The following is a 9842-nucleotide window of genomic DNA, read 5'->3' on the forward strand; positions in this document are numbered from 1 at the left end:
CTTGGTGTTTGTCAGCCTGTTCAGCGGCTGCAGAATCAGCCCCACAGCATCCCTGCATCAGCCAGCTGAGGGGGGAACAGAGGCAGGAGGTGGGTTAGCTCTAAAATTAGTGTAGGACCCACCAATAATGGGGTACTGTGTCACGGTAGGCTTACCACAATATGGTCATATGGTGTAACAATCCCCATATTTGTTTACCAAGGTAGGTGATTTTAAATATCCTTGTAAACTGTAAAGTTATATTTTTGTTTTTGGGTGTGCGTTGTTCCTTTAAACTGTATTTTGTCAGTGTCCGTGTGTCTATAAATCTACTTACAGACAATGGCATGGGAAATGTGTTTTTACTCATCTTTTTTTCCACGCTGTGCCAGTCTCTCCGTGGCTGGCCCCACTGCAAAAGCATTGGGAGGATCTCTCGCAAATCAGCATCTCTTCATAGAGATGAATTGAATCAACGCATCTCTATGGGGAACATTCAGCACCTCCATGCAGAGCGTGACGATGCTGAACACAAGTGTTGCACACTGTGCTGCACTGGACTAAGAAGCACTTCTATTGGCTATCACTAGAGGCATTACTAGGCAGCAATGCACTGCATCTTCTCTAAAAAGTCAGTGTTTACATTGAAAGGTCTGCAGGGACAGACTAGACACCAGAACAAATAAGCTGTGGGACTATATTGTCCCTTTTAAGAACTGTATTTTGGTTGGGGCGGACCTAATGACCCTATTGTTTTCCTGGCACTATGGTGGTCATTAAAAACAACAAAATCAAAATACAACAACCTGGCTCCGAAAACACAAGCAAATGTGTCAAACCCTGTCCTACACCAACAAGTTTATTCATGCCAGTGAGTAAATGGTGTGTGTTCATCCTCAGCATGCTGTGTGTGTGCGCGCGCTTACAAATATTGTACAAATTCTGCACAGCATGCCTGGAACTGCTGACTGTTGCCACCTATCAAATGGTGAAGTTAACCCCCAGCAAACAAGTTAAAATACTTCTGTACTATGAGCATTTTTAGGAAGCGGTACTTGCTCCATGAACACTTCAACAAGCAAAAGTGGTAATGATGCTTATAAGAAAGTGAGGGACAATTCAACAGAAAAATGTATCCCCATCATGCGGACGTGTGGCACTGCACCACGTTATAGATAACAGAAGGAATATTTAAAGGAACATTCCAGACAACACAAGCAAATATAACAGTTTACATATTTTTTTTATTTTTTTTTTTGTGCAGGTGAGTACAAAACAATTTCAAGACGCCACAACAGCGTACACGTTTATAAACAAGCAAGACAGTGGCAGGAAAGGGTATGCACATTTTTATATTATTAACAAGTTTAGTGTTTTACCATGTCACAGAGTAAGACAAGTTGGGTATCAGGAGTAAAGAGACATGTGATTTGGTTGTTGTGTAGTTTCGTAAGCGATTGGGTGAACAAACTGGCTATTATATGTAATGTACTTCCGTAGCATCTAAGCGTGTTGTGCTGGCAGCCTACCCGAGGGCTGTGAGCTAATGACTGCGGTACAGTACCTGCTGGCAGGTCGTTAAAAAGTTGCAGCGTGACTGGGAAGCATGGTATGTAGGAACGAGAATGCGTGTTAGGCTGTGGTGTATGTGGCTTCTGGTATAATGCAAGCGAGTTAGCACATGTCATGTATATTGAGAAGCATCTGCATGACCTTTCAAACATGGCAATAAAGGACATAGCAATAAAACCAACACACACAGCCTTTAGCTGACTTCAACTGGCTTATATCTAGCGTAGGAAATTCTCATGGCCATGTCCATCGGTAAGTAGACATATAGGTAATGTCGACTGCTTTGGGCTTTCTTTCAGATTGTGGGCTCCATCGTGAGGCTGACAGTGTGACACATTGCTGCTCTAACGGTAGGTGGGGGAGTAGGGCGCATTATTTAAAACAAAACAGGCAGCAGTGTTCACTGCTTGATGGGGTCAGTCTTGAATGGCCTCTGTCCCCCTCCCCCGCCCCCAACAGCTGTCACTTGCCGGTCTGAGGGTCCGCCGCCGTTCCAACCAATTCCCTGGGTTGGTAAGTCCACTAAGCGAGGTTGCGAGGTCTCGGGATCACAGGAGACATTCCTCCAACCCCAGGTCGTCGTGGAAGTTGACACCTTCTGTCCACGGACATGGTACCGTTGCACGGCCAGGTCCTGGCCCCTCACGGGGCAGTTGGGAGGTAGGGGTATCATCTGCTGCCTGCGGCGTGCGACCTTCCCCCTGTGTGGTCGGTGTCTTAGGGACATGTCTTTGGTGGATTTCTGCCTGGGAAGGCTGCTGTTGATTCTGGTAGGCTGTCGGGTAGATATGTCGCCCGGAGGTGTTCCCCCTGCGACCCCCTGTTTGGACTGGATGGCAGCGGATCGTGCTTGCAGCTTGTCCCAGAAAGCTTGGAATATTGCGTCCAGCCTAGATTCTATGGTGCTTTGCGCGGGCCTCTGTGTCTGGTTGCAGGATTGTGAGGCTTGTGAGAGGGCCCCTGCCATCTTGTGTGGTCTGGGCACCATTGGGTGGCTGCTGCAATCGGTGTGTTGATGCTGCATGGGTACGTTTGTCTGTTCACCCTGGGGGGACCGGGATAACCCCCACTGGTCCAAAGGGGGGTGGGGAGATAGGAGATCAGCAGGTTCACTTAGTGAGTCCAGCGCCGGGGAGTGCGGCCGCCTCCACCCAGCTCCAGCAGGCCGCATGCGGCGTTCCGGTCTCCCGACCTCAACAGGCATCGGAGAGGTATCACATGAATCAGCAGTGCACCCCGGTATCTTTTGTGGCTATATAGCCGTCGATTATACCACCAATTCTGCCCGCCAGACAGGAGCTCGTGGTGTGCACGTCTGCATTGCTCGGAGGTCAGGCTCCGCCCCCCCCCCCAGTTTACATCTTTCTGCAGCATACCCTCTCACCCACTTTTCACAAAATGTCTTACTGACTGGAAGTAAACAGCTCTGTTGAGGAAAGGTATGTTTGAGCAGATACTATACATAAAACTAAAGGGCCGTGATTGGCTTTGGAGGGGAGTCATTTAAGCAGCTCTGACGATCTCTCATTGGCTGAGCCGTGTATGTACATCGCAGTTGAGGCCAATTAAAAAGCAGTTTTATGAAAAAAAAATGAGGCATGGCTAAAGGGTCAGGGTTATGCTGCAGAAAGCTGCAACACCTACAGAAATTAGCATGTGCAGTAAAATACAACGTGAATATAATCTTAGAATTTACCAAATAGAAGTGACTCTAAATAGACATCTGTTTGGGGCTGAAATATATTTAGCTCCCAAAACTAAACAAAAAAAGTTATCAAAACCCTCACGTAAATCACTCGCTGGTCTAATTCATAACTCATGCAAAAAATACTCTCCATTTGTAGGAAAGAAAACTTATACTCACAGATAAATATTTCCATGGTCATACCAAAATAAGCAGCACCTAAAATTACCAAGCTATATCAACAAAGTACTCAAACTGACACTCGTCAACACTCTTAAATAAAGAGTAATTAGGTTTCGTTAGACAAGCCACAAAAAGAGGCAATGAATATGGATTTACTGTCAGGAGTCATTGTTTCATAATGATTTAGGTCAGTGCCTCTTAGTCTTTTTTTTTTTTTTTTTTACTGGGACTCAAATTGTCTACATGGTATTCGCTTAGTAACAGAATTTTTTTTTTTTTTTTTTTTTTATTTAATTGCTCAATGATTATTACATACTGAAATTAATTCTGCGAAAAACATCAACTTTGGAGATCCACTGAAAAAATAATGGATTCCTAGATCTGTACACAGACCCAAGAGGAAACCCCACAAAGGTACAATAAAATTCTCATGACACAATTAAAATGTTGCACTGCTTTCCCTAGGATCGCACATGAGGTCTGCCCATAAACTTTCCTCCATATCTGCAGTAAGAGAAATACAGGTTAGTCTTCACTAAACACCTTTAATTTAATGTGACACTATAGTCAACAGAACAACCACAGCTTAATGTAGTTGTTCTGGTGAGTATAATAGCTCCCTTCAGGCATTTCATGTAAACACTGCCTTTTCAGAGAAAATGCAGGGTTCACATTGCCCCTAGGGACACCTCCATATGGCCAATCCTCAGATGGCCACTGGAGGGGCTTCCTGGCTCAAGGTTGCACAGTAAGCAGCCCTGCATGGAGAAGCTGAATTTTCCTCATAAAGATGCATTGATTCAATGCATCTCTATGAGGAGGTCCTGATTAGCAAAAACTGCATTTTGTCCCGCACCGATTTAAGCCAATCCAATGCTTTCCCATGGCTAAAAATCGGCCTTTTGATGATGTCACAAAGGGGCGGAGCCGGCACCGGAAATAAGGTGAGTTTTTAAGCACTAGAGGGTCAGGAATACATGTTTGTGTTCCTGACCCTATAGTGACCCTTTAAATCTAAATGATGTGCTAGTGTGCTTTTACACATCTGCAACGTTGCTTTGATTATTGTAATAAAAACAAGTGAGCAGAATGTTGAGGAAGAGTAACATTCGGGATATTAAAAAAGGAACTGCCTGCCAGCAGAGAGATTTTATTTTACATACAACTAAAATTTAGGCTACAAGCCAGATATATAACATGTGAATGAATATTAATAAAAAGCATCCCATGATGACATACATGTTGGCCACTCATCATGGAAGGAATGCTATAATGTGCATAGATTTGTGTACATTCTGAAAGAAGAGGACTTAAAAGCAGCAGCAGTACCAGTAAGTGCTGCCAAGACTGTGTGGTATTTTTCTCTGTTGTACTCTTCACTACTGTAAATGCATTGAAGGGAAACAGTTTTCATAAATTAACCCTTTAGTGATCTCTGCCATACAGGATATGGCACAGCCACTTTGGCACTAGAAGCTGCTGACATCGCTCTTGTGACAGAAGACCCCCTACTGTAACTGGGGTCTGATTGTGGTGGTACCAAGCTACAATCATCAGATGATACCAAACATTTATAGTTTGTCAGTGGTGCGTGTGAACCGGTAGAAGCTGCAATTGCCAACTTCAATAAATATAAACCATTGCATAGAAATCAAATTGACTTTTTTGCTTAAATTCGACCATAGCTCATGGTTCATAGCAGCTATTTTGGGACAGTTCTTTCGTAAAATAGAATTTGTGAGTAATCATAAATATTTTAGTTCTATGAAATGCTTGTATTGATTGTTGGAATTTCATGGAAATTTCAACGCAGTCAAAAGATAAAAAAAAAAAGATTAAAAAAAAAAAAAAAAACAGTAAAAATATAAACCTGACAAATAGCAGAGCTTGTGCAAACATGTTTTTTCAGTTCTCAAAGCAGTCACAAGTGACTGCTGTGGGAAACAGGTATTTGTCTCTCTCTCTTAGACTTGATCTATGGAGGCTCCCGCACACTCAGGGGATCCTCCAAAAAAACATCTATGTTGTACTCTTACATGCATGAGTACAGTACTGACGTGGGCTCCAAAGAGATGAGGAACAAAGATGGCAGCAACCAAGATGGACAGATTCAGGTAAGTATAAAACTTATCTGTTGCACTCCTGGGCCACCACACCAGATCTGGAGGTCAACATTGGGAGTTTTTGCAAAAAAAAAAGCAGACCGCAGAAGTTCACAGAGCTGCTTTAATATTTTTATACTGTGTGCCCGTTCATATTCAGAAGCAAAGTTCAGCACTTCAAGCTGTGCCAAACTGAAATCAGTAAATCTGTCCATAAATTCGCTTTCATTTTGGCTACGGTTTACAGTAACCTAAGGGCTACAGTTCTCACAGAAATACATCAATTTTTAATGATACCTTAAAATAAGCAAACAGAACAAACAAATCTTCAGACAAACACCAAGCTAACACAATTGCATTTAATACAAACAGTACCTACGAAGATTGGGTTGTCCAACTGGCAACATATTCTGAGTTTAGCAAATAACCCCCTATGCATGAATACCTAAAAATACTTAATTTAGGTCACTATATATCTCCAACAAGAGAGGAGTCTGGACACAAAAACGTAAATAATACTATCATTTGCAAGTAAAAACCAAGTCAACTTTAAAATGTTTCTGTATACATAATGTTTTAACAATTTACACTTCCAAACATATACCATTATTCCCCACTGATTAAAAATGTAAATGCTACAGATGCTGACTTTAACCGATACAACTAGAAAATCAGGTTAATATACGTTGCATGGCAAATATATAAGACGGGGTTACCTGAAAGATGTGTCTGGGAAAAAAAAAGCCTAATTTCAATTTTGGATGTGCATCAATACACCACACTTCACCATCAGTAAACACCAAATCCCTGAAACATCCACTAAATACAAACGCAGATTTAATGTCAATGTGATTCTGTTCTAAGGTGCATCACTTTACCATTTTATAAAATTGCTTTCATTACTGTATGTGAATCCTACAAAGAGTAAAAAATTATAATCAAAATATCTGGGTACAAGAGGAACAATACATTAGATATACAATATTTTATTTACATATGAGGATTGCTAGAAGTGAACACAAGACAAGACAAGTGTGTTTCTAGAAAGAAAATAGGTGGTTTTGCAATGGTTGAATATAAAGAACGGTCAAATAGCACATGCCACAGACTAATTCCACGTACACATTCAATGTGTATGTATAGGACAAAGTAGCACTGTTCTTGCATCAGCTACTGTCACCAATGGTTTCTATAATCTGGGAAAACAGATTGTTCAAAGAAAGGGAGACAACCCCTCCATTGCCCACCTCCAAACCAACAACAAATACTTCTTAGGGCTAATATGCAGCTTGAATACGAGGAACCTTTTAAAATGTTGCAGTGTGCTGCAGATTTAAAAAGGATTAAAGCAGGCAACCGTACACCACATGCAGGTTTTCCGTCATCACAGGAATTCATCTATAAACATGCACTAACAGCATTTATCATACCATAAACATACAGGATTATAACCTATACAAGCTAAGCTGCTTTGTATTTGCCTAAATTCGCTCTTAACACCGCATGCTTACATAGGCCTAGATAGCAGAAAGGATTTTTAGTCTTCAATTAAGTCATTTTTCTAGTTTGTCGGTCTCTATGCCTGTCAGTCAGTCGGTAGATAGTAAAGTGGATAAACCCAATTACACCATTCAACCTCACAGTGACTGTTACTGGTCTCTGTTTAATACTGTAATGTGAGTCGGGGTAGAATATGAACACATATCATGCCTTCCATAAGGAATGCAGTATAAAAATGACAAACACATATATAGTGTAGATGTGATTAACTGTATTAGCCCAGTAGGCAAGATGCCAAAATACCAGAGAGTGAGTGAAATATATATATACACATACATACATACATACACACCAATAAGTTCCACATAGCAGTAGCTTTCTTAGCACCAAATACCTCAGCCAGACAATGCATTCCTATGGGGTCCCATTAGTTTGTGCGTCATAATAGATAGCAATGACTGTAACACAGACCCCTCTGACATATTAATCCATTAGCCCGTCATGGCAGAGTATGTTAACCTTTGGCACTCCAGCTGTTGTTAACTCCATTAGCCATGATAGAGAGTAGGGGACCAATGGTCGGCTTAGCATCATGGAAAACGAAGTCCACATTAACTGGAGACCCCAAGATCTGCCTGTAAACCAGAGATGTCCATCCTTGGCACCCCCAGATGTTTCTTAACTACATTTCCCATGATGCTCAGCCAGAGGAGGATTGTGGGAAATTAGCATCTAAGGTGCCCAGGCAATCACAGAGAGAGAGAGCGAGAGGCTGGGTACACTGACGTCCAGCAGCCCTCTGCCGTTGCCTCACTGAGCTGGTACCTGGGGCGCAGACAGGAGCGCGGGGCAGGACGGGTAATAACGACTTTGGAACGTTGGTGAAGAGTCGCCGCGCGCACGTTCCCCTGGCTGTCGCTTGGCCGGCGGGCGCCCGACCGAACAGATGGAGGAGGAGGAGGTTGAGAGGGGGGGGGAGAAGCTGCAGCGCGGCCGCTCTTTACGTCTGAAGCCCGTACTTTGTGGGCGAAGACATAGAAAGAGGCCAGAGCCGGCTCCTTTCTTCCTTCACTGACGGTAATAATCCACGGCGCAGGGGATAGAAAAGACCTATAAATCATCCAGATAGCAATGGAACCGGTAACCTGCCGCCCTTCGAGATGCTTTGAGAGGAGGAGGAGAGGCGGCTGTCACCGCTCTGGCTGTATACCTGCTAATGTTGTTGTTGGTGGTGTCTCGACTTCCCCATAGTGCACGATTGGTGACTGCGGTTCGCGGCAGCACTGACACTGCGCTCCAACATGATGGCTCTGCTATTATCAGCAGCTGCAGGAGTGGAGCCCGAGCGCAGCCGCACACAGCCGCAGCCCCTCCCTTCCGTGACGTTATCCGAGGTGGGCGTGTCCTGATTTCGCAGAATGTTGCTAGTCTGGGGAAATAGGGCGTGGCTAGTCATAGGCAAATCCAGAGAAGCTGCGAGGCGTGGCTTCCGTTCTGCATTCCTGGGATTTTTTTTATTTCAGTTTCAACATGCTTTATTAGTTAGTTGACACCCTAAATATATTGTCAGGGAAACATATTTTAAAGAGACCGTCTATATAGAAAATGCATTTATGAAATATGCCCCCAAAAAGTAAGATGGGAATAAAAGTGCTCAGTTTTAAAAGTCCTTATGTTTGCTGCAAAGTGTTAGGCTCTAGTGCTAATCTCAGCTCTCTGAAACCCTCCTCATCTGAGGGTCAGGAGTGAAATATCTAGTTTAGTTCTCTGGAGTAGGTCCATTAATCAGAAAATATTATTAAGACATCACAGTCCAAATTGTTAGAGATTATGAACCCCAAGGAACCTCTACATTGATATGCACAGGAGTAGACTAGTCCAGGACATTCCCAACTCCATGACACTAGTTATATTGATACCGGAGAAACTGACGGAAGCGAAGCACAGAGAGATGGACACAGGTTTCTTCAGGAAGGAAGAGATTCTTTATTGGATCACCGATCGGGACTCAGAGGGACTAACGTCACCAAAATACCACAAGTTCTGAGCCCCGGACAATAGTGCAGGCTCCTTATATAGGCACATAACTCCTCCCATATTAAGCTCCACCCGCACATTCTCTTGACCAATCAATACAAATAAGAATTAACTTCCTGCTTGACCGCATGGCCTGTCCAGCACAATGGAGGAGGGGAATACTATATCCTGTATTCTTGCACATGCGCCGTACACTACTGATCGTATCTTGCCTCGTGCAACCAACTGATCGATACGTCAGCATATGCACGTACACATGCCACGTGGTAATCTCGGCCTACTAAATTTATTTTTACCGAGATTCCACCACATTCCCCCCTTTGATGCCTCTTGATATTTCACAATTACTTGAGGCATCACTTAACCTTGGTTTGCATACACCGCAAGTTACCTTGAACCAAACCAGACTTATCTTATGATGTGAATCTTCAACACTCATCTTCCTGCATTGGTTCTCCCTGATCTAGAGCCTCATATTTATAAATTGCCATTATCTGTGCAGCAGCCTTCCTCTCTGCTATATTTTCTATCAGGCTTTGCACAGACCTAACTATTAAGGGTATAAGACACGGCAGGAGTAGACACAACATTAAAATCAGCAGGACTCCACCTACCACTGCCTTAAGCCCTCCAAACCACTCATACCAGCTACCAAACCAACTACTTGGATTATACCCTTTCCATACCTGAGTAGGCACATGCGCTAGTTTAACCATATGGCTAGTAAGCTCAGCTATTGCTTGCCCTTCGTCATCTATTTGAAGACAGCAATTGCTCAGGTTAAA

At 43.2% G+C, this 9842-nt stretch overlaps 1 protein-coding gene across 1 annotated transcript in view; it reads right to left on the reverse strand.

Moving 5' to 3' along the window:
* SNRK (SNF related kinase) overlaps positions 1–8386 on the reverse strand; it is a 53241-nt gene extending 44855 nt beyond the window's left edge. Inside the window, exon 1 of the mRNA XM_063452231.1 lies at positions 8231–8386. The gene's annotated coding sequence lies outside the window, so the exon portion shown is untranslated. The remainder of the gene's footprint in view (positions 1–8230) is intronic.
* Positions 8387–9842: the final 1456 nt, after the last annotated feature.

Source organism: Pelobates fuscus, chromosome 4 (assembly GCF_036172605.1).
Source record: "Pelobates fuscus isolate aPelFus1 chromosome 4, aPelFus1.pri, whole genome shotgun sequence".
Lineage (NCBI taxonomy): Eukaryota > Metazoa > Chordata > Amphibia > Anura > Pelobatidae > Pelobates > Pelobates fuscus.